This window comes from Hyperolius riggenbachi, chromosome 9 (assembly GCF_040937935.1).
Source record: "Hyperolius riggenbachi isolate aHypRig1 chromosome 9, aHypRig1.pri, whole genome shotgun sequence".
Classification (NCBI taxonomy): domain Eukaryota; kingdom Metazoa; phylum Chordata; class Amphibia; order Anura; family Hyperoliidae; genus Hyperolius; species Hyperolius riggenbachi.
Genome location: NC_090654.1, coordinates 232,170,924 through 232,192,210, shown reverse-complemented (window position 1 = coordinate 232,192,210; position 21,287 = coordinate 232,170,924). Strand labels below are relative to the sequence as shown.

General features: G+C 46.3%; 1 pseudogene; it reads right to left on the bottom strand.

Annotated features, from left to right (window-relative positions):
* Nucleotides 1-259: 259 nt before the first annotated feature.
* Nucleotides 260-21,287, bottom strand: part of LOC137533029 (uncharacterized) — a 32,039-nt pseudogene continuing 11,011 nt past the window's right edge.

Genomic DNA, 21,287 nt, shown 5'->3' with positions numbered 1-21,287 from the left:
CATTGGAAAGAGGAGAAAGAGAGCTTTAAAATGATATGCATCTTTCCATAGTTTCTGCACTGCTCGGAGTCCCTTTAACAACAGAAGAATTATCCCAGAATATACAGTTTGTAAGAATGCATTACTCAGAGGTATAATGTAAAAAAGTACAATTTCATTGAGAAGAAACAAGAAAGAGGATCAGTGAAAAAAGACAGGAGATTCTGTAACAACGGATTTAAGTCTTGTCAGACAATTATTGCTTGGAAAAAGAATCCGATATGTTCATAGCTAAATTTTATTCGTAAATTTCAAAGACTAAAGGCTAAGAAGAAAAATATTGACGGTATCATTTTCTTCTCTTTGCAAAATTCCATCACTCAAAAAGCTTGTAAAATAAATAAGAACTTTGAAAAATCAGCATTTTTTTTTTGTTATGAATAATATTTCCCAGGCGGTGTGAAGTGGTGCGGAATGTGTTAGGAAGCAACAGAGATCCTCAGCATTTATTTTAGATTGCAATTCACCAGCAGCAGTACTTCATGCTATCGATGGGCCGCTCGAGAATTAAGCCGATTCTGTTGGAGGTCATCTTTCTGAAGGCCAGGATAGTCTCGCTGGTCAGGTGCAGGTTGTTTGAAATATCCAAAACGCGCAAAGAGTACAAGTTAGCCAAGACAACCAGAGCTTCCTCGCTCAATCTGGTGTTACTGAAAGGGAAGAGACGTTTGTAAGAAAATCTGCTTTCATTAAAAACAAAACAAATTGTCAAAGTCATATTTTGATCCACGTCAAGTATTTGGAATTTAATACCTGCGTTTCCCTGAAAATAAAAGTGTTTTATATTCATTTTTGCTCTAAATGTTGTGCTAGGGCTTATTTTCAGGGGATGTCTTATATTTTTATGAACACACAAGTTTCTGTGCTATTTGTCCTCCTGCCTTCCCCACTGCGCCACATCTTCCTCTGCTGGATCCACCTATTGTGTGCCTCTGCCCCCTTTGTACCTTTAGTGTCCTCCTGGTGTCCCCCTCTGTATCCGTGTCCTCCTATATCCCCTAAACTAAAGTGTCCCATGTAACCCTATGGCCTCCTAGTGTCCCCTGTGTCCTCCTCTTACCCCTAGCTCCATATCGCGCTGCCCCCCATGTCCTGCAATGTCCCCCTTATCCTCTTCTTCCCCCCCCCCCCCCCTGCTCCATGCTGCTCTGTCCCCGATCTTCAGCCTATGGGGAAGAAGTACGGCAACTTGTGTCTCTATTAGAGCTGATGATCACGTAGGCTGGACCATGGCTCTGTTAATGGGCTGATCACTGCACTCGCTGAGTAGCAGTAAGTGCAGTGATTGGCCCAATGCGGGAGCCTTGGTCCTGCTTGTGAGACCATTGGCTCCAGACAGACAAGTTGCCATGCTTTTCCCCTTACTGCAGCTAGGGCTTACTTTCGGGGTAGGGCTTATATTTTGAGCATGCTCGGAATTCCTAGAGCTTACTTTCAGGGGATGTCTTAATTTCAGGGTAAGAGGGTATAAGTAGGAAGCATCTTTCCATCTCAATTAACTATAGTAAAACACAAAAGAACAAACAGGGACACCGGGAGCCCTTTTGGTGTATTATCATAAGATAATTAACCGAACGTAAGCGTATATAATATTCACAAGTCTGGGTTGCTATATGAGGCAACCACTCTGCTAGGCATGTGGGGAAATCCCGTCCCCACTTGGTCTTTCTAGGGATAGGTCACAGCTCCTTTGAAAAAATCCTTCACTTCAAGGATGTTGTGAAGACCCTACCTCTTTGGGTGGCGTAACAAGTTATAGAAATGTAGGAGGCGCATGGCTTATCTCAACACCATAGAAAATTCCCCTATCAAGACCCCAATACAGTGGATGTCTGTCCTATAGAACACATACCTCCCGACGTGGCTAACCGTAAAGATAGATTAAAAGCAAGAGAAATGTTCTGGGTCTTTAAACTCAGGACCCTCCAGCCAGAAGGCCTGAACATTTGCCTAGAGCATAACCCATGATGAGTCCCTTTCTACCATCGCCCACTCCGTGTCATCCTTTTACCCAGTCCTTTTTCCTCTCCCATCCTTGCCTTTACCTATGTCCTCCCCCGGTCCCCCCCCCCCCCACACACACACACACACCCATCCCCCTTCCCTGCCCCCTACCCTCCCTGCCTATCCCTTTTTCCCCACCTCAGCAAATCCTTTCTTACCCCCATATAGTTTTTGAATAACAGAAGGCCAACATATGTCTATATGAAGGGGATTCCAATAACGAAGCCCAAATTATATAATGAGGGATTCATACAATATAAATTAGTATAAAATGTATGTATGTATAATCTTTAACTACTCTGTCGTATACTTTGTTTTTAACTATTCTGCATTTTTTTTTTATCTAGTTTTATACCTTATGTACATTTTTACAAATCAAGAACATATGTATTTAATCTAAACTTTATACGCTTATGCATCTTTGAAACTTTGAATTTTGTTTTACTAGGTCCCATAATCCTATGATTGATTAATCGCTACCCCATAGAAGTGGGAATAAAAGGCCCCCCACATCTCCCTTTTTTTGCACCTACAATCCCCTTTAACATATAGAATACTACGCTCTACATGCCCCTCCCCCTCTTATCCAGCATTCAGGCCTTTAATCCTCTCCCTACAATCAGTACCTGAAGGCTTGACTCCTACCATACTAAGACCGGCCCCCTTTTAACTGCCAGCAACTATTTCCACTAGTCACTAGGACGCATAGATTTAATCCATTCTTTATCATATACTTTCCCTAAAATTCCCCTTAACATATAACATCCATTTTTAATTTCTGCCAATTATGCCCCATTAGCGTTATTACCACTTCTTCCTACTATCATACAAAGAACAGCCCTTCCTCTTAGCATCTGGTTGCCCTGACTACAGGTCACATGGCACACAATCACGTGACCACAACGATCTCCCTAACTTAGGGCATACAAAGGTATTCCTCCCTCCGCTTACAGCGTCTCATCACCATGGATACCAGTCACATGACTTAAGGTCTCGTGACTTCCTCTCCTCGCGTTCCCGCTCTTGGAACGCATCGGGCGCATCACACGCGTCACCTCTCCCCCCATATTACGTCACTTCCGCCCTACTGGCTAGCCACCTAACCTAGGTTCATTTACATATTGCTACAGCAACCTATCCTACGTTCACTCCCCATGCCTCCTCCTTCCACCCTGCCCTCTGACGACGCAGCGCACAGTGCTTCTGAGCGCTGACGTCACTCTCCCACCTTTCCTCCATTCATTTGACTGCAAAAAACTATATTAGACCTTCCCACCTAACGGCAGGTAATGGCGCCCAGTCTTTTCCTCCCTTGCATGCCTTCTACAGTATTCTAAATAGCCTACCCTCTGTGCCTCACTTATATGGGACACTGATACAGCAATACCATGCTTATATGGGATATGTATATGGATTTTTCAATACTACCATCTGTCTACAAATACCTCTGCTATCAATGCTGTTTTTTTATTGATTATTCTAAATGGTTTTTAATATACCTTGTGGCATTTTATAACTATGTAGTTCTGGATGCACTTTTACTGCTGTCAATACCTATATAGATCTGAAGAGACCCTATTACTATTCTTACCTAATCTATGTAAATTACTTGGCAATATGCTATAAACATATCTGGGTGTCTGTTTCATTTAAAAATTACCTAATATAGAATATGTAATGAATACAAACTACTAGGTTTTTACTATGTAGGTTCTATACAGTGCAGTGGTACATATACTGTATTTCTTTTATACATTTTTATACATTCTTATTGTATGTGAGTTCTGAGCGTCCATATTTGTTTATTTTTAAAGCGTATCCTAAGGGCGCCTCCTAAATCTCTATATCTCAATTAGGAGACTCAATTCAAAATTCAGAAAAACTAGACATGCGCTACTTTTGCAACTGTGGCAACTGTACGTTAGTGTCCTTATTGCCCAGAAATGCATCTCTCTGCAAACTGAACCAGTGGACAGAGCACACCAGCACTAACGAATGTTTAACCACTGTATTTGTGTATATGTGCAGTGTCAAGTCCTTCCCGATGTCTAATCCTAGTCATTAGTTCTATCCTCTACCAACCCCTAACATTAAAGGAAACCTGAAGTGAGAAATATGGAGGGAGGCTGCCATAGTTATTTCCCCTTAAACAATGCCAGTTGCCTGGAAGCCATAGACCCTGAAGAATCATGCAGATCAGGTGCTCTGACTGAAGTCTGACTGGATTAGCTACATGCTTATTTCAGGTGTGTGGTTCAGACACTACTGCAGCCGAAGAGTTCAGCAGGACTGCCAGGCAACTGGTATCGTTTAAAAGGAAATAATTTGGCAGCCTCATTATACCTCTCACTTTAGGTGTCCTTTAACTTTCCAAATCTAGCACTTGTCCTTAATTAATTCAAGTGTCATTGGGCCTGATGCACGAAAGCATGGTAATATTGACACTGCACTGCAATATTATCCTTACTACTGACACTGCAGTGTACCGCAAGTTATGCTATTAGAGCGACCTGCAGTACTGAACTACTGAGACTGTTGTTGGGTAATGTACAATACCAAGAAGTGTAATCGTTAGTATGCCAGCTTAAAGAGAGTCTGAAGCGAGAATAAATCTCGCTTCAGAGCTTATATTCAGCAGGGACATGTGTGCCCCTGCTAAAACGCCACTATCCCGCGGCTAAACGGGAGTCCGTTACCTCCCAAATCCCCGCGTGGAGTCCCGGGGATCTCTTCCTGGTGAGGCAGGGCTAATGGCCGCAGCCCTACCTCCATGCGCGTCTTATCAGCACGCATCTCCGCCTCTCCCCCGCCCCTCTCAGTCTTCCTTCGCTGAGAGGGGCGGAGGAAAGGCCGCGATGCGCCGCTGATAGACGGCGCTGAGAGGCAGGGCTGCAGCCGTTAGCCCTGCCTCAACAGCAGCAAAATCTACGACCAAGTTGGTCGCGGATTTTGCAGGGGGGATTTGTGAGGTAAGGGACCCCTGTTTAGCCGCGGGATTGCGGCGTTTTAGCAGGGGCACACATGCCCCTGCTGAATATAAGCTCTGAAGCGAGATTTATTCTCGCTTCAGTGTCTCTTTAAAAAGAACCCGAGGCGGCATCACAAGATTAAAAAAAATAAAAATACTACTTGGTCCACGCCACCTCCCGGATGCATCTGTGCCACTCTCCATGGCTCCACTCATCCTCCGCAGCCTCTGATCACTGGCAGACGAATCCAAGATGGCTGCAACCCGGAAGTACTTCCTGGGTCATGGCTTAGCTCCCGATTGGAGGAGGCGGAGGAGTGAGGTGGGGGAGCAATGCGGGGGAAACAATTTGATTGAAGGTTGGCAGGGCAAAGGAGGATAGCGACCATTAGTTTGTCGCTAGTCTGTAGCTAGTTTGGGGGAGGGGAACACATTTCAGTCGGATGACCAGAGCCGCTAGCGGGACCAAGTAGGAGCCGAAGAGGATGTCGGGGAACCTTGCGGGCTATGGGGGGCTGGTGGAAGCCCCAGGTAAGTCCAGATTTCAAGGTTTTTTTTTTTATTTTTACTGCTCAAGTCCCTTTAGGAAACTCCAATTATCTATGCATAAGAGCCTTTCTGAGCCACTAGTTGCTGTTTTCTGGAGCACTTATACATCAAAGAAATAAAGACAGATTTAGATAAGATTTTTACTGCAGGGAAGTTGAAAGGGTCAGTAGCTCTGCATGTGTTATAGTTTAAAATACAGAGCGTGGCTTGTAAGTGCAAATATGACAGAATTATGCAATGTAATATAATATATATATATACTTCTTGCCACTCTTCCATAAAGGCCAACTTTGTGCAGTGCATGACTAATAGTTGTCCTATGGACAGATCCCCCCACCTGAGCTGTAGATCTCTGCAGATCGTCCAGAGTCACCATGGGCCTCTTGACTGCATTTCTGATCAGCGCTCTCCTTGTTCGGCCTGTGAGTTTAGGTGGATGGCCTTGTCTTGGTAGGTTTACAGTTGTGTCATACTCCTTCCATTTCTGAATGATCACTTGAACAGTGCTCCGTGGGATGTTCAAGGCTTTGGAAATCTTTTTGTAGCCTAAGCCTGCTTTAAATGTCTCAAAAACTTTATCCCTGACCTGTCTGGTGTGTCCCAGCCACACCAGCACGGCTCTGCGGTGCCTCTGCAAGGGGGACCTGCGCGCTAACCGCCGCGTCCAACGCGGCGGTTTTTCCACGCTCCGCCATGCCTTGCACGGGGACAGCCGCCTCAGACTGAGTGGAGGCGGCTGCCTCCCCGTGCTCTGCCCCGCTGTGCGCGGAAAGAGCCGCCTCCGCCTGGCTCATGGCGGCGGCTCTTCCGCGCATCTTCACAGTACCCCCCCGAGGAGTGGACTCCGGACAGCTCCTTCCAGGCTTTTCTGGATGTAAGGCATGAAACTCCTTCCTTAACTTGTCTGCATGCATGCGACTCCCCGGTACCCATTGTCTCTCCTCAATGCCATACCCTTTCCAATGCACCAGATACTGTACCGAGTTTTGTACTATGCGTGAGTCCAAAATCTTCTCTATTTCGAACTCAGTTTGACTATCCACTATGATCGGAGGAGGAGGAGTAGGACCCACATGGACTGCTGGTTTGAGCAGGGATACATGAAAGGACCTTACCCCACGCATGCTGGCGGGAAGGTCAACGGTATAAGTAACGCTGTTGATCTTTTTCGCTACCGGGAACGGACCGACAAACCTGGGGCCCAATTTGTCTGAAGGTTGTTTTAGAGTCAAGTGACGTGTGGAAACCCAAACTAAGTCTCCCGGTTGGAATTTCCACTCCAAAGAGCGTCTCTTGTCCGCTTGACCCTTCTGACTTCGGAACGCCTTTTCCAAACCATCTCTTACCCTCCACCAAATGTCTTTAAAGGACCTTTGCCAGGCCTCCAGTGCTGGAAACGGAGTGGCGGCTACTGGCAATGGTGAGAATTTGGGCATTCTTCCAGACACTACCTGGAACGGAGAGAACCCGGTGGAAGAGCTTTTTAGATTATTTTGTGCAAATTCTGCGAAAGGCAAAAAATTTACCCAGTTATTCTGCGCTTCTGCGACGTAGCACCTCAAAAATTGTTCCAAAGACTGATTGATTCTCTCCGTTTGACCAATGGTCTGTGGGTGGTAGCCCGATGAAAATGACAGCTTCATGCCCATTTGGTGGCAGAATGCCCTCCAGAATTTAGAAACGAATTGGACTCCCCGATCCGACACTATGTTCTCCGGAATGCCGTGCAGCCGGAACACATGTGTGATAAACAAGTCGGCCAATTCCTGGGCCGAGGGGAGTCCTTTCAAGGGCACAAAATGGGCCATTTTACTGAAGCGGTCGACCACCACCCAAATGACCGACATGCCCTCTGACCTGGGAAGCTCACCCACAAAATCCATGGACAAATGGGTCCATGGCTCACTCAGGGTGGGTAAAGGCTGCAAGGTACCCACAGGTGCCAGCTGGGAGGGTTTATTTTTTGCACACACTGCACACTCCCTAACGAACTCCTTGCAGTCTGCTGCTAAAGAAGGCCACCAAGCACACCTGGATACAAGATCTTGTGTTCTAGACGCCCCAGGGTGTCCCGCATTTTTGTGAGAATGAAACATTTGCAAAATGCGGAGACGAAAGGGCAAAGGCACAAACATAACCCCTTCAGGTTTCCCTTCGGGGACATCCTGCTGAAAGGGGCTCAGGGTCTCTGTCCAGTCTTCCCAAGTCTCTGTCACAGCTAACACCAGTCTCTGTGGGATAATGAACTCTGGGGCATTGGGCTGGGCTGTCTCCGGCTCAAAGCATCTGGACAGAGCATCTGCCTTAATGTTCTTGCTGCCCGGGGTGTACGTAATAATGAACCTGAACCTCGAAAAGAATAATGACCATCGAGCCTGACGGGGACTTAACCTCTTAGCCCCCTCGATGTATTCCAGGTTTTTGTGATCAGTGTATACTGTAATCGTATGTTCAGCTCCTTCCAGCCAGTGACGCCACTCCTCAAAGGCGAGTTTAATGGCGAGGAGCTCTCTGTTGCCTATATCGTAGTTTCTCTCTGCCGGAGAGAACCTACGAGAGAAATAGGCACAGGGATGTAATCTTCCCTGCAACCCTGATCGCTGAGACAGCACAGCCCCTACCCCGACCTCTGAGGCGTCCACCTCAACAATAAAGGGGTAAGAAGTGTCAACGTGCCTCAGGATGGGTGCCGAGCAAAACAAGTTTTTCAGAGTGGAAAATGCTTGCAGGGCTTCTGGGGTCCAGTGGTTAGTATCTGCCCCTTTTTTCGTGAGATTGGTGAGGGGTGAAATAACCGTGGAGTACCCCTTTATGAACCTTTGATAATAATTAGCAAAGCCCAGGAATCTCTGCAGAGATTTTAACCCCACGGGTTGGGGCCACTCTAACACAGCAGAGACCTTGGCAGGGTCCATTGACAGGCCCGAGGTGGAAATGATGTACCCCAAAAAAGCGACGGATGTCACCTCGAATATACATTTCTCCAATTTCGCATATAGCATGTTCTGCCTCAGTTTGTCCAGTACAATTCAGACATGTGTTCTGTGCTCAGAGAGGTTGTTGGAAAAGATAAGTATATCGTCCAGGTATACTAACACGAACCTGCCCAACACCTCTCTGAAGACCTCATTAATCAATTCCTGGAAGACGGCCGGGGCGTTACACAGCCCTAGGAGCATCACCAAGTACTCGTAATGCCCGTCGGGCGTGTTAAAGGCCGTCTTCCATTCATCGCCCTTTCTGATCCTCACCAGGTTGTATGCGCCCCGTAAGTCTAATTTTGAAAAGACTTTAGCGTTGGTAACTTGTGTAAAAAGGTCATCTATCAGGGGCAAGGGGTAGCGATTCTTTATCGTGATTTTATTCAGGCCCCGGTAATCTATGCACGGCCGCAGACCTCCGTCTTTCTTTTTAACAAAAAAGAACCCTGCACCGGCGGGCGACCGGGATGGTCGAATAAACCCCTTGGCTAAATTCTCACGAATATACTCTTGCATGGCCAGTTTCTCTGGCCTGGACAAATTGTAAAGATGACCCCTAGGGGGCATACAACCAGATTGGAGATCAATGGGGCAATCAAATGGGCGATGTGGCGGTAACTTGTCAGCGGCTTTGGGACAGAACACATCGGCATACTCGGAATACTGTACTGGAACCTCTTCCAACTGAATCCTGGTCTGGGCCAATGTCACCTTCCCTAAGCACTGCTGGCGACAATGATCAGACCAGCTGGTTAACTGACCTGTGACCCAATCAATCTGGGGGGAATGGAGGTGCAGCCATGGCATACCAAGTATAATGGTGGACGTAGACATGTGTAACACAAAAAACTGTAACCTCTCCCAATGTAAAACCCCTACCGTGATCTCTATCTCTGGAGTCTGGGACAGCGGATGATTCCTCTGCAGAGGAGAATCGTCCACTGCCGTAACCTGGATGTAACTGACCACCTACGAAATTCGGCCGCGTAATCTTCGACTGGACCCTTGCCTTGCCGTAAAAGCTTGAGCTTCCGCTCAGAGGTCGCAGCAAGGTCTGGGTCGTCGTAAATTACTGCCATGGCTTTAAAGAATTCCTCTACCGAGGTCAGAGCTGTGTCTCCAGGGGGCAGGTTATATGCCCAAGTCTGAGAGTCACCGGCCAATAAAGTTTTGGTAAACGTGACTCTCTGGGCCTCAGTACCAGAGGATCGGGGTCTCAATTCAAAATAGGATAACACTCTACTTCTAAAATTGCGGAAGTCAGATCTGTGGCCTGAGAACCGTTCAGGAACGGGCATGCATATGTCCAGGCTAGGAGGGGATCGCACCTCATCTACTGACGTCTGGAGGGTTTGTACAAACCCTGACAAAGCTTCAATCAATGCTTTGTGTTCACCCAACACTCGATTGACATTCTCCACGGAAGTGGCAAGTTCCCCCAGAGGACCAGAGCGTGCGTCCATTTTGTTTTTGGTCTGGCGTTCTGTAACGATCGGTGAAGCACAGAGAGGATCTGATTACCGGTGATCTGCAGTATCACTGGGAATACAGATATATACCAGATTATAAGTGATCTGCAGTATCACCGATAATCCAATATACCAGCTAACCTCTGTTCACCTGAGTAGAGTGTAGTGTTTGGTGTAACAGTAACACTTGGAGGACTAGGCCTCAGTGCAGTGAGGAATACTGCACGGATTCCTTCCGAAGACCTGAACCCTCCAAGGCGGGAGGAGTCAGGCTGAGAGTAGGAAGAATAGTCTGCAAGTGACACTCTGGAGGAAGTGTCACTAGCAGGACGGGGAACCGCCTCCAATAGTAAGGTCGGTTCTCGAGGTCGGGCAAGTCAGGTCGTAACCACACAGACAGATAAAGTACAGTATCAGAAGGCAGATGCGGAGTCTAGTAACAGGCAGGGTTCGGCAACAGGGTATCAGAAATATCGAGGTACAAGATCAAGAGGCAGAAGCAGAGTCTAAGGACGAGCCGGGGTTCGGCAACAGGGTATCAGAAATATCGAGGTACAAGATCAGAGTTCAGGAGGATAGTCAGGCAGGCAAAAGGTCATAACAGATAATCACAATCAAACTAGTACTTTAAAGAGTAACTTTCAGGCTGCAGAAGCTAATTTAAACCTCTATTCTCCTGTGTTAAACAGTTTAGAAGGAAGCCCAAAAGCCATTAGTGAAGATAAAAATCTCAGTTACCTTTGATGTGTGCTTATCAGCAAGGCTGTTAAAACCCAAGAGGACGCAAGCCGCATACTATACTGCAAAGCATTCTGGGGCCCTCCCCTCGGCTGCTAATGAGACGTTACAGCAGCTTGTAATCAGTCCAGCGCGTAGCACTGATAAATCTCCGGGCAGAGTACACTGCAGGAGTCAGCTATTGTTCCTAGCCACATGGCTCATTAATATTTACTGCACACTGTGTTGTTCAAGTAGGAGCTTTTCTGTGATCAGGAAGCAGGCAGGACATGACGACACATTTGACAGAAAAACATGGAGCCTGCCATGAGCTGTCAGGAGCATCTATCTCTGCATATACTATATACAAATTCTGTGAAATCCAAACGTGGACAGTGAAATGCATATGTAATGTAAGTACAGCCAATCTTTAGCTACTGATATATGTGTTTATTTTCTCTGAGACCTTATACCTAACAGCTCCTCTTTAAGCTATCAACAGAATCTAGCTAAGTGTAGGATTACAGCTCCAGCTGGTCCCGGCACACTTAAGGATCTGACTGCAGGTCTGAGTGCTCCCACGTATGTGATCGCAACGCCAGACACCAGAGAAATGACCAGCTAGCAGTATATATACACAGGCATCTTTCCAGCACCTCCCTAAGTGCTGGACCAATGAGGAGTGGAGCCAGAGTCAGCTGGCTGTCATATTTTCCCTGCCTAAATGTGCGCGCGCGTCACTCTAAACCTGGAGGGACTATGTGTCCCAGCCACACCAGCACCGCTCTGCGGTGCCTCTGCAAGGGGGACCTGCGCGCTAACCGCCGCGTCCAACGCGGCGGTTTTTCCGCGCTCCGCCATGCCTTGCACGGGGACAGCCGCCTCAGACTGAGTGGAGGCGGCTGCCTCCCCGTGCTCTGCCCCGCTGTGCGCGGAAAGAGCCGCCTCCGCCTGGCTCATGGCGGCGGCTCTTCCGCGCATCTTCACAGCACCACTTTGTGAATCGAGCCCAATGTGCTTTGCATAACATTACTAGAGCAGACTTCAGCTCCCTGTGCTAGTTTTCCACTACCTACAGATTCGCCAGTTGGGAAATGCTGCCCATCTCCTTACATTGCATGCCAGCCACATCGTACTTCGGTGTGAATATGGACAGCATGGTGCAGTTTTATGCAGCTCACAGCTGAATCACTATAGTCATGGCTTAGCGATTTGGGCTGCGGGTGCTCCGCAGAACGAGAGCTGTGGCTGAATAGGGAATGGCCACAGCTCCCAATGGAAACCAGCCCTAATTGCAACTGGTAGACAGATCAGTCAGGGATGACACTCAAAGTAGGAAGAATAGAGACTAGTTGAATTTGCCAGAATTAGGGATGGTCAATGAGACGAAAAACAAAATTCATGCAAATGTATGAAGCTTTGAATAGAACCAGCAGTAATGTAGCAGTTGCATTTTATCGGTCCATTTCCAATCTACCTATATAAAAATTCCTCCAGCTTTGCATCATTAGCATCTCACTGCGAGCGCTGTAATAACAGCGCAGGAGATGTGGGTGCAGCCGGTGCCACCATAGACAGCGCACTGTGAGTAACTTCAGCGCCATCAGAAGTCGGAGCTGAAGTTGCTCTTAAAACACTATAATTCGGCCTCCAGCAATAGCTGGAAGCCGAATTATATCATTCCGACTATCCACGTGGAGGGGGAATAGTATTTATGGCGCCGGGAACTTGTGCAGTAGCAGGATAAGCCATATACCGGCAAAGTCTCCCGGCGGCCAATTCATATGTACACAGCTCACTGACCATCCCTCGCTAGGGTCACTGCGGCGGCGATCAGAGTGCACACCCAGCTAGCAAAGTGCTAACTGCGTGTTGCAAAGAAAAAATGATGCTAATCGGCCCAGCAGGGCCTGAGAAATCCTCCTGCGCGACATAGACCGTGCTCAGCACGGGCTTACCGCCAGGGAGGTTAAAGGGGTTCTGTGGAGTGCTGCAAAAACAAACACTGACACTTACCGGGGGCTTCCATCAGCTCCCTGTAGCTGTCATGTCCCACACCGTCCTCCTCCGATCACTCTCTCTCCACCGCCGGTCCAATTATGCATCTAATGCTACTGCGGCTGTGCATGCTCGCTCCCGTTTGCGTCTTCGGGAGCTTATTGTGCAGTACAAGAAAACTTGGACTGCGTCTGCACACTAAGCTCCCGAAGACGCGAGCGTGCATTATTCATCTTGTTAGGCGAATAATTGATCGGTGCTGGCGGCGGGGAACGGGTGATTGGAGGAGGACAGCGCAGCATATGACAGCTACAGGGGGGGTTGATAGAACGCTGCATCCCTGCGGCTGACAACGCCATAAATCACCCCTAATTACCCCCGGCAAGATCCACGACTTTCTTGGAGAAGGCAGAGCTTTCAGCTGCAGCTCTGCCTCCATGCACGTCTATCAGCGCGCATCTCCAACCTCTCCCCTCTCAGTGAAAGAAGACTGAGAGGGGCGGGGGAGAGGCGTCGATCCGCGCTGATAGACGCATGTAGAGGCAGAGCTGCAGATGTTCCCCAGCTAATTTGGGGTGGTTTATGGCATTGCTGCGTTTTAGGAGGGGCAATTAGGTTAAAGAAGTTTTTAAAGTAAAAACCTTGTTTTTAGGAGATTTCAGAGTCTCTTTAAAGAGTTACTTAAGCCTAGATGAAAAAAAAAATCAGGTTTTACTCACCTGGTGCTTCTAACAGCCCCCTGCAGCCGTCCCGTGCCCTCGCAGTCACTTGCGGATCTTCTTGTCCCCCGCCGCCAGCTAGTTTCGCTTTCGGTCACCAGGCTCACTGGGCCTGCGCAGGCCTGGCCATGCATCTCCTTCTTTGTGTTCCTGTCCACAATAGCGTCCTGCACAGGATGCTATTGACAGGAACGCAAAGACAACGCAAAACTAGCTGGCGGCGGGAGACAGGAGGATCCGTGAGCGAGTGCACGGGATGGCTGCAGGGGGCTGGTAGAAGCCCCAGGTAAGTAAAACCGATTTTTTATCTAGGCTTAAGTATCCGTTTAAGCAGGACTGTGAATAAAAGTCTAAACAAAACTTAAAATCTAAAATGCTGTCCACATTGACGAATGTCTTTTTTATAGTGTTTTATTTATAAAGCATGATCATATTACACAGGCCTGAACAATAAATAGGGATTTTTCTGCATTTAACTGTGTTGTTAATGACAGTTTGCAGTAGCAGGATAACCCCACCTCATTCCCAGCCTGAGGCAGATACAGAGCCAGCTGCACACACAGCCCCTTCTTCTACATGACATCATTTAAAGGTAACCTGAAGTGAGAGGAAGTTGGAGGCTGCCATCTTCATTCTCTTATAAACAATGCCAGTTGCCTGGCTGTCATCGCACCACATTATACCACGGTAATAAAAAATGCTTTGTGTTTTTTCTTCCTAATGCAGAAGTTTCACTGTAACTGCTCGAACAGGAAATTTAAAGAAGTTTCCCCAGAAACAGCCTAAACACCAGTAAAAGAAAACAACAAAACAAACATAAACCTAAATAGGCACTATAGCCCAATAATAGCAACTAAATCATATGGATTAAAAATAGATCTTCATATAAAAAATATAAGTGAAGACAAGCCCAAGTACAGGATTTCAATAACAGTCCACAATGTAACAGACCCCATTAAAGATTGTAGCTTTATAACCAAGAGGACAAGAGGAGGCCTGACAGATTTTCCGTCCTCTCCCAGCTACACGAGAGTAGAACATAAATTGTTCCCTGGAAGGCTCTCCTGTTTTTTTCTTCCCCACTCCCATCAATAGAAATGACCGTCTATGCTAAGCCAAGAGTCATTTGCACAGTGGCTGGATAGTGTAGTGGTTAAGGGCTCTGCCTCTGACACAGGGGACCTGGGTTCAAATCTCGGCTCTGCCTGTTCAGTAAGCCAGCACCTATTTCAGTAAGGAGTTTCTTGGGCAAGTCTCCTTAACACTGCTACTGCCTACTGAGTGCGCTCTAGTGGCTGCCTCGCAAGCGCTTTGAGTCCGACAGGAGAAAGGCGCTATACAAATACTGCCATTATTATTATCTTCAACAAAAGTGGAGTGATCTTTGGTTCCATGTCTTGGTTTGGGCAGCACAGTGGCAATGTGGAAAGCACTCTTGCCTTGCAGCGATGGGTCCCTGGTTTGAACCTCAGGCAAGGCACCGTCTGCATGGAGTTTGTATGTGCTCTTTGTGTCTGCGTGGGTTTCCTCTAGGTGCTCCGGTTTCCTCCCACATCCCAAAAACAAACTGAAGTTATTTAGATTCCTCCTACAGACTAGAATGGACATATGACTTTGGTTGGGATTAGATTGTGAGCTCCTCTAAGGGACAGTCGTGACAAGACTATATACTTTGTAAAGCGCTGCATAAAATGTTCTTGCTATATAAATACTGAATAATAATAATGTCCAACAATCAACTTACGTTTATACTTTCCTTATTGTGGCATTCTGGGCATTAGATGAAATGTATTTGCAGTCTCAAAACCTGCTCATTTCATCTTGAAAGCCTAACCAGAAAAGCAATCCCTTCAGTACAGCTCTTCATACAGCTAGAAGTGCCAATTCCAGGATAAAATATTTGGGCTTACAGCTACAGCCAGTTCTGGAAGTTTACACTGGTTACACACTGAGGTGGAAATTTATTGTTAAGTACCATTAAATTAACCACTTTAGTACCAGTGGTCTCTGGCGCCTTAAGGCGCCAGAAGCGCTTTGAGTCCTATGGGAGAAAAGCGCTATAGAAATGTTATTGTATTGTATTGTATAAGGCCTAGATCACAAGAAAGATACAAAAAACATCTGGCACTGTAGCAATAGAGACTTCATTTATTCCGGGCTGTGCTCAAACAATGGAATGCATACAGCAAACAGTTCAGTGACAAGAACAATACAGTCCTACCATGGGTGTAGAGTTGGCAGTGGGCGCAGGGTGTAGTAGGGCAGCCTGACGGCCGTTTCGCACGGCGGTGCTTCTTCTAAGGCTTGACCACGCCGGCACACAGTGTAAACCAGGTTTATATTTCCTGGTTGCAGTGGGCGGTAGGCGGATAAAAGTCCGCGTCACGTGTCCCCGCCTACTTGTGCTCAGCTAGGCCTATGGTTCAAGCAGACGCAACTAGGGGCGTGAACAGGAGGTCGCATTAGCAGGACGCTCTACGCATCGACTGTGGCCAATGGGATTCCTGGCCGTGCAGAGTCACGCTGTTCGTCCACTGGCTACCGCCGAATGACGTCGGCGTGACGCACAATGTAAACAAAGGCTGGTGTATTCCCCAGCCAACCAGCGTGACATCTGATGCGCTAAGCGTCATGATAGGCTTGCTAAAAGGTAAAGTGATGAAACGTGAATAGTGATAGGTGCCAAGATTAAGTGTTGAATTAAATAGAGAAAAATGAAAGGAAAATTGTAAATAAAGTAAAAGATGCAAGAAAAAGAAGCAAGTCTTGCAACATGGATTGGGAGACGTGTCGTCTTCAGCAAAGCCTCTCCATGGAGCCTGGAGGCCTTGCATCTGACGACACTCGGTGGATCTAGAGAGAGAGGGAAACATATATAAGTATGGCCAAACATCATATGGGTACCACTATTGAAAATCACTTGTTGTTAGATTCATTAGAATGAATTAAGACATATTACATTGCGCTATCAATTTCAAGTGAAATAAACAATCTAGTACCAGGCGCGGAGCTAGGGGGGGGTCGGGGTAGGACGGGTGCCCCCGGGCACTAGGTCCCCATAGGGCGCCCCCAGCTCAGCTGCAGTGTTTTGTTTTTTTTAATATTCAATTATTTTAATCAATACGCGCTGCTATGCAGCACTCACCGCCAGCCGGCCCGGGCCGGAATCCGGATCTCCCCATTCGCAGTCAGCGGGTGACGTCACTGACGTCACACGTCATGGTCGCCCGCCGCACCGCCGCGCAGCGTCCATATAGAAGTGGAACGCTGCGCAGAGCGGCAAGTCAGAAGAAGAGGCGCCGCCAGCCAGCGAGCCAGCCCGGCCCCGCAGCCCGGCCCCTGCCCTGAGCCCCAGCCAGCACCATCCCTCTGGAGGCTAAACAGGGCCAGGCAGGCCGCAGACAGCGTGGAGCCCCCAGGTGAGCCAGCCAGCCACCCGGACATTACTTCTGGAGGGGAGAGCGAGCGAGGGAGAGCCCCCTAAGGTGCTCACAGCTCTCCCTACACTGCGCTGCTCCCCTCCTGCTGGGGGGCACACCTGACTACCTATTCTGGGCACATATACCCCCTGGCTACCTATATACTGGGCACATATACCCCCTGGCTACCTATATACTGGGCACATATACCCCCTGGCTACACATATACTGGGCACATATACCCCCTGGCTACATATACTGGGCACATATACCCCCTGACTACATATACTGGGCACATATACCCCCTGACTACATATACTGGGCACATATACCCCCTGACTACATATAATGGGCACATATACCCCTGGTTACATATACTGGGCACATATACCCCTGGCTACCTGTTCTGTGGACATCTCTACCCCTGGCTATCTGTTCTGGGGACATCTATACCGCTGGCCACCTATTCTGGGGACATCTATACCGCTGGCCACATATTCTGGGAACATCTATACCGCTGGCCACATATTCTGGGGACATCTATACCGCAGGCAACCTATTCTGGGGACATCTATACTGCTGGCCACCTATTCTGGGGACACCTATAGACCTGGGGCTACCTATTTTTGGGGAACCACTGCTGTCAGATTGAGTGTATTTTGGGGAACTGCTGCCAGGTGAGAGGTGTCTACCATATTTTTCATTATTCAAAAAGTTTTTATTAAGAGATAATAAAGTTGGTCATACAAAGTAGATAAGCTGTGCCAGATCCTTTAAACAATGGTTTACATGAGTACAATACATACAGCTCCAATATGTATATAAAGGACAATATACATCACATTGTACAATACAGATAAAGTCTAATATGATATATGCTTATTATTAATTGAGTGAAAATAGTATTACAGTGTGGGCTAGGGTTCTTTAAGATAATCTCTTGCTTGACTTTTACTTTACCCAGTGGGCAGCCAAGCAGAGAGTATCCATTATTTGTGGGAATACTATGTATTCTAGTGGTACCAGTGGGCCAGAACGGACCCCCACTAGAACGTTGATTTGAATTCTGATTTTATACAGCAGTCTATCTTGTATTGGTTGTAGTCTGGAGAAATGTATTAAGTATAGGTTACGTATGAACGGATCGGCTGGAACTGATAGTAAACTAACTTGTTAGATTTTAGTCGGAGAAGCATGGATATAGGCAACAACATGAGCCTAAACATAAACACAACAGATAGTTGCAGACCCAGGGTTTTGAAAGAAAAGTGTACCAAGGGAGTGGTCTAATTTGGCACTCTATTCTGTTATTTTAGGAGATTTTATACCATATGTTATCTAGGGAGGGGATACTCAGGCATTATTCATTGTGTTGGTCAGTCCAACTTAAAGGAATATTGAAGTTGGAGCAGTCAATTGCTAGTCTAGTTCTTATTTTTTGTTCTAAAAATATATTGTTCTTCGTGTGTGAAAGGAGCAGATAGGGTGATATTTTCTCTTGGGATTTCCAATTACTTGTTATTAGATGAAGTGCAGTCAGTATTAGATGGATGATCGAGGGGCGTATTTTTGCGGGAATCGGCTCTTCCTGTATGAAAAGAAGGGCGAATTCCGGTTTGAGAATGAAGTTCGGTTTATGAATTTTACGAATATATTTTTCTACATGGTGCCAGAGGTGAGCTACAAGTGGACAATGCCAGAACATGTGTAGGTATGTACCTGCAGAGGATTTGCATTTCCAACAGATTGGGGAGTTAGTAGCAGAGAATGTGGCTAATTGTCTAGGGGTTATGTACCATTTAAATAGTATTTTCTTTGCCATTTCCCAGTGTGAGTTACAACGGGAGATTTTTGATATTAGGGTGTTAGCAGTTATTAATTTGGCAGGCGAAATTTCGCTATTGAGGTCTAATGACCACACTGTAGCATACCTGTTAAGGGGGGAGATGGCTCCTGTTGTGAGATATTTATACCAGACAGAGATACTGCCTTTGAAGTAACCTGTATGATTTAACATGTTCAAGATGGAAGGGTGGATTTTTGGGGAGGAGATTTTGTCCTTTTTGATTGCGTGGAAGAGTCTGTGGTATGTAAATGTTTGGGATAGTGGAAGATTGTATTGTGTTTGTAGGTCTGAGAAGTGTTTAGGCTGTGAGTCTTTGAGAAGATCTTGTAATGATATAATGCCTGAGTTTATCCAAGGTCGTAGGTTGATATTAGTGATATAATGTTCAAGGGCTTCGAGGGCAACTGGTAGAGTGGTAGATTCATTGGATGGAGGTGGGTGTTTGATAAAATATTCCCAGGATCTTAAAGAGGCTTGTATAGATGGGTAAGGGGACTGAGGAGGTTTTGCGCCTATATATATACTTGTTAGTATAGCTCTTGGATTTGCCCCTAGGAGGATCGTGTCGAGTTTGACCCATGGTTTTGGTGAGTGTGTATTCCACCATTGTTTTGTTAGTTCTAAATTGGCTGCATGGTAGTATCTTTCGATATCGGGCAGACCCATGCCCCCGTGGTGTTTTGGGAGTGTCATTACTTGAAAGGAAGTTCTGATTTTTTTTCCTTGCCATATAAAGGCATTTATAACTTTTCTCATTTCTGTAAACCATGATTTGGGAATTGGGATCTGTAAAGTGCGTAGTATGTATAAAATTTTGGGTAGTAGGAATAGTTTAAAAGCAGCGATGCGGCCCGACCAAGACATCCAGAACTTTGACATTGAGGTACATTCCTCTTTAATTTCTGTTAGTAGTGGGCTGAAGTTGAGTCTAAATAGTTCAGATGAATTATGGGAGAGCTTAATACCTAGGTAAGATACCGCCCCGTCTGCCCAAGAGAACGCGAACATCCCCCTAAGTTGAGATATTGTTTCAGCGGGTAAATTCAGGGGGAGTACATATGATTTATTATGGTTCAGTTTATAGAGGGAAACTTTGGAGAAGGAGTTCAGATCTTCTAAGAGGTGTGGAATAGACAGTGTAGGGTTTGATATGAGTAAAGCAACATCATCAGCAAACATGCTAATCAAGTGGTGGGTATTATTAATCTGGATGCCTGAAATTAAGGGGTTTGATCTAATTTTTTGTGCGATGGTTTCCATGATTAGGACAAAAATAATAGGAGAAAGTGGGCATCCCTGTCGTGTACCGTTGGTAATGGGGAAAGATTTGGAAATAAAACCAGCCGCGTTCACTCGGGCAGACGGAGCAGCATACAGGGCCATAATGGCTGATAATATTGTGCCTGAAATTCCAAATTTGGTCAAGGTGGCTTTAAGAAACTGCCAGTGAACTCTGTCGAATGCCTTCTCCGCATCCAAAGTTAGGAGCAGAGAAGGCATCCGACAGAGCTGTGCGTACTTTACTACCGTAGCTACTCGTCTGGTGGCGTCCAGCGCTTGGCGACCAGGTGTGAAACCCACCTGGTCTTGATCCAGTAGAATGGGTGTGTATTTCATCAGCCTGTTAGCTAACAACTTTGCGTACACTTTTGTATCTGAATTTAATAATGAGATTGGCCTGTAATTAGACGTTAATGTTTGATCTTTTCCAGGTTTGGGAATGACCGTGATAATGGCCTGTAGGTGTTCTTCTGGGATTGCACCTGAGCTAGCATATTTATTGAATAGGTCTGTGAGTAGAGGTGCAATGCTTGGGTTGACAGCTAAGTAGAATTCATTACCAAATCCGTCAGGACCTGGTGTTTTGTTACGTTTAAGTGATTTGATTGTTGAGATGATTTCTTCTGTTTGGAATGGAGAATTGAGGTGCTCCAGTTGTGAGGGAGTGAGAGAGGGTAGATTAATGGCGTTTAAGAATTCCGAAATAGACTCTTCAGTGGGTTGGTGAGTAGATTTGTCAGATTGCAGATTGTAAAGAGTAGCGTAATAGTCACAAAATGCATCTGCAATTAATTTGGGGTTGGCTATTTGTTTGTTAAAGATGGGGTGTCTAACTGAGTGTATCTTAGTTCTAACTTGTTTTGATTTTATAATTCTAGCTAGGTATGATCCTGTCTTATTGCTTAAAGAATAGGTATCTAGGTTTAGTTTCTGTCTTAGATATTCATATTTAGATTGCAGAATATTGTTCAGTTCCTGTCTCAGGTTAAATAATTGCCTTTCTTTCCCTATGGTGGGGGATTGTTTATGTTGTTTTTCCTGTTCTTGGATTTGTTTTAGCAATGAATTATACTTCTCTGTCCGTTTTCTTTTCTCAAAGGCTCCTTTTCTTATTAATATACCTCTTGTATAAGCTTTTAATGCTGCCCAGATCACATCCACACCCATATCCGGAGTACGGTTCAGTTGTATGAATGAGTTAATATCAGATTTTAACTTGTCAGCAAAGTTGTTGTCTAACAATAGGGAGGTGTTTAATCTCCAAAGAGGGGGTTTCGTATTTGACAGATTACCGTCT